The sequence below is a fragment of the Pteropus medius genome, unplaced genomic scaffold (assembly GCF_902729225.1).
Source record: "Pteropus medius unplaced genomic scaffold, Ma_sr-lr_union100, whole genome shotgun sequence".
Classification (NCBI taxonomy): Eukaryota; Metazoa; Chordata; class Mammalia; order Chiroptera; family Pteropodidae; genus Pteropus; species Pteropus medius.
In genome coordinates, this window is record NW_024352786.1 from 8,298,436 (window position 1) to 8,306,907 (window position 8,472).

An 8,472-nucleotide genomic window follows, 5' to 3' on the forward strand; every position below is an offset into this window, starting at 1 on the left:
CTCAAATGTTATACTTTGACTCATAATAAGTCAATAAATCCATTTTAAGATGGAGAAACTAAGAAAGTAAATGACTTGATCAAAGGCACATAACAAGCACATATATATATATATTTTTTTAGGCAAGGCAACCCTTGGTTGACCTCACAGATTGCAACGACCTTGTCAGTTTACAATCCCTTTTTATTTTTTATTTTTTAAGCCTACAGCACCTGGTCTTCCTAGGTGGTCTCCCATCCAAGTACAAACCAAGCCCAACCCTGCTTAGCTTCTAAGATCAGATGGGATCGGGCTTGTTTGGGGTGAGATGGCCGTAGACCACCAAATTTTGAAAGATTTGATCCAGGTCTTTTAATTCAAGGTCCAAGTTGCTTTTTTTTGTTGTTTTTCTCCAAGAAAATCTTTGTTTATGTTTAGAGACTGATTATCATTTGTTATAATGACATGAACTATGAAAGAATTGACTAGGTAAGTTCAGAGTGGAGAATACTAAGGAAGGAGAATATAACTGTAAGACCCAGTTGGTGTTAATAAAGGAAAAATGTGTGTTTAATGTTTCAGAATATAGTCTTTCTTTTTTTCATTTATTGAGGAAGTATTTATTAAGCACCTTTTATTATTAAGTATTATGGATACCTAATATACTGTAAATTTAATTCAAGAATTTCAGTGGAGAAGAGAAACAAGTCAAATAATTATTGCAGTATCACATGACAGAAGTATACATTAGTATTATTAAAGCACAAAGTAGGATCACCTGGCCCAGACTGGAGGCTCTGAGAAAATCAAGGAAGATTATCTAAAGGATTTGGAGCAAAGGAGCTAATAATCTAATTCATAGTTTAAAAGTATCATTGTGATTGTTGTATTAAAACTATATTGCAGAGAGCAAGACTGGAAACAGAAAGACCAAGTTGGAGGCTATTGTAATAATTTAGGCAAATCATATAATAGTGGGTAGTAGAAAATACAAATTTCTTTCCTAAGATGTGGAAGCTTGACCATGTATATAGATGGAGAAAGAGATCTGTTAAAGTTAGATTGATTTAAGATGCAATTGAGGGAATGAGATCATTGATGGAGGAAAAACCTAAAATATGTGGGCAAGATTCTTTTCAAGTGTACACATTAAAAATTTTGCCAGGTAGGTACTAGACTTATCAGAGGGATCACTTGTAAGCTCTATAAATGTCTAACCACTATGCTGTACACCTGAAACTAACATAATATTTAATGTCAATTATAATTCAAAAAACTGAATTTATTTATGAAAACAAGTTCTCTGAGATAAGAGGGAAAGAAAAGGTAGATGAAAATGCTAAGAAAGTTGAGAGAAGAATAATATCATAACCCCGTTTTGCTTACTCATAAAACCTAAACATAGAGATCATGTCTTAAACTCATGATGGACACTTAGTATATTACATTTGCAAACTTGAAAGTTTATAAGTGAGAATGATAACTCTTTGATAATGTTTGTATTGTGGTAACAGGCAACTTTGGTAAACAATGACTCATAGCAGCTAAAACCGTTAGGATGACAAATACTGATATGGAGCAGTCTGAAATGAAAATGGCACAGAGCAACAAGCTGCCAGATCCTCCAAAAGACAAAAAATACAGAGTGAAATATGGATTAGACAATTATATAGACTATTTATATTATAAGGTATGATACCTACTACACATACATTTAATGTATATGAAAGACACACACAGCCAACTAGTTCAAAATTTGGTCCTCATTGTGGTGAAGGCCAGAAAATGTAAGTGTTTATTGTGGTTATTCTATCATTAAGACAGTGTATTGCAGAGATGGGGAGAAAGAAATGACTATATAACAATATAATTTTCTGATTGGTTAGGATGTTTGTCTCGTTTTCAGAAAAAAAAAAAAACTTTAAGTATGTTTCTGTTCAAGGTCATAATTTTTTCATGATCATCCCTAACCTAACATCTGGATTTCTGTCTGTTTTTTTATTAATGCTCTATCTATCTATCTATCTATCTATCTATCTATCTATCTATCTATCTATTATCTAGCTATCTATCTATCATCATCATCTATCATATAACTGTCTAATATCTATTTTCTTAAATAGAAAAAATACACGTTTTTGAGGAATATAAGATTTAGATATTTAATTTAAAAATGTCAGAGCTTTAGGAGTTAGAGGACGAGTCATTTATGGGGACAGTTTGAAGGAGTTTTGGGTAGAATTATCACCATGCAGAGATAATACACATTAGGGAACTGATTGCTTATCCAATTACCAGTGCATGAGTGCCTAGAAATCTTTACCATAAAACTCACCCGGGAAGTGCTAATTTTCTCCTGTTTTCTTCTCACCAATCATTGGAACCTAGGCACATCACTGCTTCCATTTTCAGACCAAGAATTATTAATATACTTTTCTTAATGTTGCTTTGAAAGTAGAGCACTTGGAATTTTTCTTTTCTTCCTTCTTCCCTTCCTTCCTTCTTCCTTCCTTCTTCTTCCTCTTCCTCCTCCCTCCTCCCTCCTCCCCTCCCCTCCCTCCCTCCTCCCTCCCTTCCTCTCTTTTTTTTTTTCTTTCTTTTCTTTTTCTTTTTCTTTCTTTCTTTTCTTTCTTTTCTTCTTTTTCTTTCTTCCTTCCTTCCTTCCTTCCTTCCTTCCTTCCTTCCTTCCTTCCTTCCTTCCTTCCTTCCTTCCTTCCTTTTTTTTCTTTTTGGTTCTCAGAGTAGGTTTATATTGAAGGTAGTGGCATCGGGCTATATATATATAAATCATTATCCTATTTGCTGAGCAGTGTAAGAGAGTGAAGAACCTGAAAGAGCTAGAGACAAAGCTCAGTTATATTTCTATCTCATCATCTCTGACTCTCTGTGTACAATAGTAGAGCTTCTTACACACTACAAAGGAGCATGCATGACTATTTCTTAGACACCAGAAATCAGTATACGGTGGCCATATCATTTTCTTGTTCATTTGGTACAAGTTTCAATAGCAGAGTCTTGAATAGATAACTAACAGAGAGGATATATTCCCATTCCATGCTCAAGAAGTACACAATTTGACTCAGAAAATCTGTGAAGTTGAAGTACAGTTTGCTATGGAAGTATACAGCCAAGATTGTTGAAAAAACATATTTTTGTATCTCTGGCAAAGGTCAGAAGTTAAGTATCCATATGGCTAATTGTGATTCTCTATTTCATGGTATGGCTATACCCCTGAGCATGCTAGATTTAAAACAATGGCAACAACTATATTTTAATGATGATATTATCTTTCTATATGGAGACAATATATTATTGTTATATGTTAAGAAATGTGCAAAATCTACAGTGCCTCTTCTCCGAGCTACTCATTCATAATTTCTGCAAATTGAGTTAAGAAGCTAGCTTTTTCAAATGAACTGTATAAGAGAGGAAAGAAGAATTATAGAGGCAACATTACATTCCAGTGTCTAGGGCAGTATTCCCCCTTGTACGTATATTGTAATTATATACTGACCTTTGAGATCAGTGGCTGGTTACTTATGGGATAATATGATTAAAGTATATGTAACAAGTATGTTAAATTATTTTTAATGCGATTCTAGTGGAGAAGATCTGTGTAATTGCTAATTCCATTTCATTCTAGAGGCATCTGAGATAACGTCCCTTGGGTCCAAGCTTATAAACTAGACTAAGGCTCTATTCACACAGAGACCACTTTGAATTTTGTTGGTTTTGTTTTCTTGATGACTGTTTTGCATGGAAAAAAACAAACAAACTTGTGGTTAGTAAGAAAATGCATAGAAGACACATGTACCTTTCAAGGGATAATTTGTGGTATTTACATAATTATTAATGAAAATGTTACTTATTGGCATATTTAGAGTAAACCTTTCTCTTCCTCTTTCCTCTTTGAAATATGAATATTAGAGCATTTGAATTGCTTTTTGTTTGGTGTGGTATACCTCCTTATTTTCATTTCGAAGTTTGTGCATTGTGATGGGGACCATTGAAAATGCCTCAAAAGTATTTCTAATGGCCCAAGAATTTTGTGGGTGACCATCTTTTGAAGGAGCATAGAATTTTATCTTATGATGAAGGTAGAGAAAGCAGTCTGGAAGGAGGCTGCTGATAGTAGCTTGAATTTCAGAAGCACACCTCAGAAGGAACTGAAAGACTTACGGGCCCCAAGGAGAAAGTGCTTGCCTTAGAGACAGTGGTATAAATGCAGGAAAAATAATGCTGGAGACCAAGAAATGGGGACTGAAGCAGTAGACCCTTTGATAGTGGGGACTGCGGCAGAGAAAGATAGTAAGCGAAGAGATGCCTATTGTATTACACAAAGCTTAATGATTTGCCCAAATCAAGTTAAATTCTTGTTTCTAAATGTTATAAGAATTTTTGAACTTTGATATATTAAGATGAAATTTACTTTTATATACTTGAAGCATATTATTAATAACATGATGATGATTATATTGACTACTGATGACTTGTGTTTCATTCATCTTTTAGTTATTATAACAGATTGCTGATATAAATTAAAAATGTAATGTATTTTCATTTCCCTCCATTTCTAGCACTGACTTAAAATAACTGTCAAGTAGCTATAAAAGTTTTTAGCCTTTAGTTTACTCCAATCATTTAATAACCACTATGTCCTGGAACTAAGTTCCCCTTGTCAATTTCAATACTCTTCTGTATTTGCCTGGGCTAGTGTCAGTGACCCTGCCCTTATGGAATTATAAGACATAAAATTTAGACCTTAAATAAAAATTGCATAATTTATAAATTAAAATGTTGATAAACACTATAAAAGAGCTATGTGTTTCTTTCAGATTAATTTGATTAAAACTTTTAAAAACTTTTTTCTTTCAATCCAATTTGTATATGTATACTTAAGCTATGATTAATATGAAAATAAATTAATTTCTACACTGACCAAATAAAAATAATAATTTTAAGATTCTGCTAAATATAGTGATTTCCTTACTTATACTATGGTATTGTTAACATAATTGGTGATGAATCTCAGCTGAGGAGATAGTGATCCCAAACTGCTAGTTGAAATAGACCTTTAAAAAATATGGTTTGGAAAAAGCCCAGTGGATTTGGCTATGTAAACATATATAAGGATTGAAAGAGCCACATCAAATAGACTCGGAGGCTGGCCAAGCCACTGAAGACTTCACCAAGTCAGTGGTGGGTCAAATGGAAGGATTTGCATTTTCATTACTCCTGTGCTCAGTCTGTTGCCACCTTAATGTCTGCAGTTTCTCTCTGTCTCTCTGTCTCAGTCTCTCTCTGTCTCTCTCTGTCTCTCTCTCTCATTCTCTCTCTCACTCACAAACACACACAAACACCCATATAACAATGGTTACATTATTAAAAGTTTATTGAAAAACCATAATCAATCTTTTAAATTTATCTTCTATGTTTTTGTGTCGAATGCGGGTTTAATTTAACCATAGAATATTAAAGCAAATCACAAAAATGAGTAATTCTGATTTATGCTGCCTCTGTAAAAAAAAAAAAGAAAAGAAAAATAGGAGAATAGTTATTGACAGTTCTAAAATACATACTTCTAATGGCTAACATAAAACACATGCTAACTTTTCATCTGCACTTGGAGTTGTGGAAATACTGTTATTCTGAAAGAAATGAGGGCAAGGGTCTTCTCTTCATTCCCTTCATTCCATGAGTCTAAACTGTCCACAAACGCAGTCAATGATTCAGACCCCACAGAGAACGGGAGAGAGAAAACCCATTCTGTTTGACAGTCTCAAAACATACAAACTCTCCTTTGTGATTTTTTTCTGAGTCACACTTCTTTTGGATATACATCTTGGGAAAGATATGATAGATAGATAGATGATAAGGTAGTATGGAAAAGGGAAATCATTTTTCTCCTCTATATAGATCATGCTGAATCACATCTTTGTCTTTGTCCTGAGCTATGGCAGTGCTAGGTTAGTAGAGGAGATAGAATTTGCCAATTCATCATCTAAATTGTGACTCTGTCACTCATTTACCCTTCCAAATGAAAAGGGTACATTTTAGAGTCTAGTAGGCATACATTTAAGCCCTGTAAAAGTTCCATTTTTCTTATCTGCAAAATAATGATCATACTATTTGTTCAGTATTAGTTTTTTATTCGACATATATTAATTGAAGAACTGCCATATGCTAAGCAAAGTTCTGGGCGATGGGAAGATAGTAAACAAGAGAGACTAACTTCTAACTTCATGAAGCTAACCTTCTACCTGTTATTACTGGAATAAAAGAAATATGCGTTTAAAAGTTCTCCTGCATAAAAGCAAGCAATACATAATTACTATTCTTTCCTCTCAGTGACAGTTTTATAACATTATAATAAACCTAATGTATAATATATAAAGGAGCTTTTACTAGTATAGAGCCAATAAGGACTGATATTTTTAAGAAATATTTTAAAACATTTTAATTTAAAGTTTTACTCTTTATCAAATGGTCTCGATACCCAATTTCATGTAAACAGGCATTAGATCGTCTTAATGAGCTTTAACATTCATCTATCCAATTAAGAAGCTTCTATTCTATTGTCTGTATTTTGCTAAGTTCTTTGACTAGATGTTCCCAAATTTGTCTATCTGTTTAGCATTATCTTTTACTATTCCAGAATGTGTATGACTCTGGCCACACTGTCCACACCCAGTTCATTCCAAGCTGTGCACATATTCACACTGTTTCTCCATTAGGAATGTCTTTTCATACCCAGAGCCTAGTCAAATGCTACCCATGCATCGAGATTTTGTGCAAGTCCTGCCTTCCTCATATTTCCCCAGACTGATCTAGTATGCTTAGGATTTATCATTCTCTCATTGCTTATAGCTACCACGACCCTATTTCCTGAACCATACCCATGTTATATATGGCTCCATTTGTTCTCTAATTACAGTCTTCTAGAATTGTTATTTAATTTTTCCACAGGGTTTATCCTGTCTACTTGGTTAGATTATATAAACTCCATATAGCCATTCAATATTGAATGCGTAAATGAGTCAATCAAGCAACCAAACTGCATTTTGATTATTCTCTTCTGAAGATAATTCATGTATCATTAATCTATTTGGACAGTTAAAGTTTTGAAGTGCTATGGGTATGAGGGAGGGTAATATCTGGCTCATCTCAAATTACAGGATGTGGCAATGTATATATCAGTTGATTCAGGAATATTATTTGGGCCCAACAAGGATGTGTACTAGAAAAGCAGCCTTCTGCATGTATCAGGGGGAATGTGGGTCATGCATTCTATAAAAATTCCTGTAGCATTCTTGAAATGCTTGCTCCCACACTCCTTTTGGTGAGTAATGGAGAGATGAAATCTCATGGTATATAGAAATAAATAAAAGTACTAAACATTGCCCTCAAATAGGATTCTGGCAACCAATCAGGCTTTTATAGAAAGCCCAAATCACTTGCTGTATCACATTCTAAAAAAACAAAAAACAAAAGGTTCTTAATGACTACTATAATAATCAAAAACAAGAGTAGAAATGAATTCTGTTCAATCCCTTTTGATTACTACTAATAAAAGAGGAATGGCAATTACTCAGTGCAAGGTTGAATAACAAACTTATTTTTTCTTTTTCCTGCTGCTTCTTTTCAGCTATGTCCTTATGTCTCTTGCAGATCTGGCACTAACCTGCATTCTGAACCAAATCAATGTAACTAGTAAAGTGTAAAATGCTGGGCCATTATAGTGATGATCTTTGTTCTGCCATTGCTGACATCTAAATTTACTGATATTGATATAATAAGCCATTTGTGTTTTCATTTGTATAAACCAAATATGTGGCTTAGCTTATTGATTTTGTAATCAAGATATAGTTTATAGAAGTGTTTATAAAATGAACTTGTAAATACACATTCTTTACTCATTCGTTAATCCAACAAGCACTTCTTAAATAGCCTACCTTTTGCTGAGGTCTAGAGAAGATTTAATCTGGGGGTAGTGGTAGATTTACAATTGTTCTAAGAATTTATTCAAGAAGTTAGAAGACTATACGTGGAAGAAAAGAAAAAGGAAAATAAAAAATATGGTAATAGTTTTTTTTTTTTAAATAAGGGGGAAATAAATAGTGGAAACTAAGAGAGAAAAACATATTGGAGAAAAATAAGACACAGATAAAAATCAACTCTTGGATGCCTCCTCTTGAACTTTTGCTTTCTTAACCTTTTGTGTTCTCTTTATCTAAATGTATGACTTTTAACTCTTCTTATGTACTGATGACTTTTAAATCTTTGCTACATAAATTCTACACACATTAGCTATGAAACATTTCCATTTGGATGTCCCATCTGAAATGAACATGCCAATAATTAATAAAAATATTCCCTTTTCTCACTTAGAAACATTCTCTTTTAATTGTATTTTCTTACTTTTTGAGAAACCAAGACAGAAAGCTGGACATAACTGTAGACACCTTCCTCATACCTCATGAGTAACTAAGTTGT

General features: G+C 33.4%; 1 pseudogene; it reads right to left on the reverse strand.

The window, feature by feature from the left end:
• Nucleotides 1–200: 200 nt before the first annotated feature.
• Nucleotides 201–319, reverse strand: LOC120591264 (uncharacterized; annotated as a pseudogene).
• Between the last annotated feature and the right edge of the window lie 8,153 nt (nucleotides 320–8,472).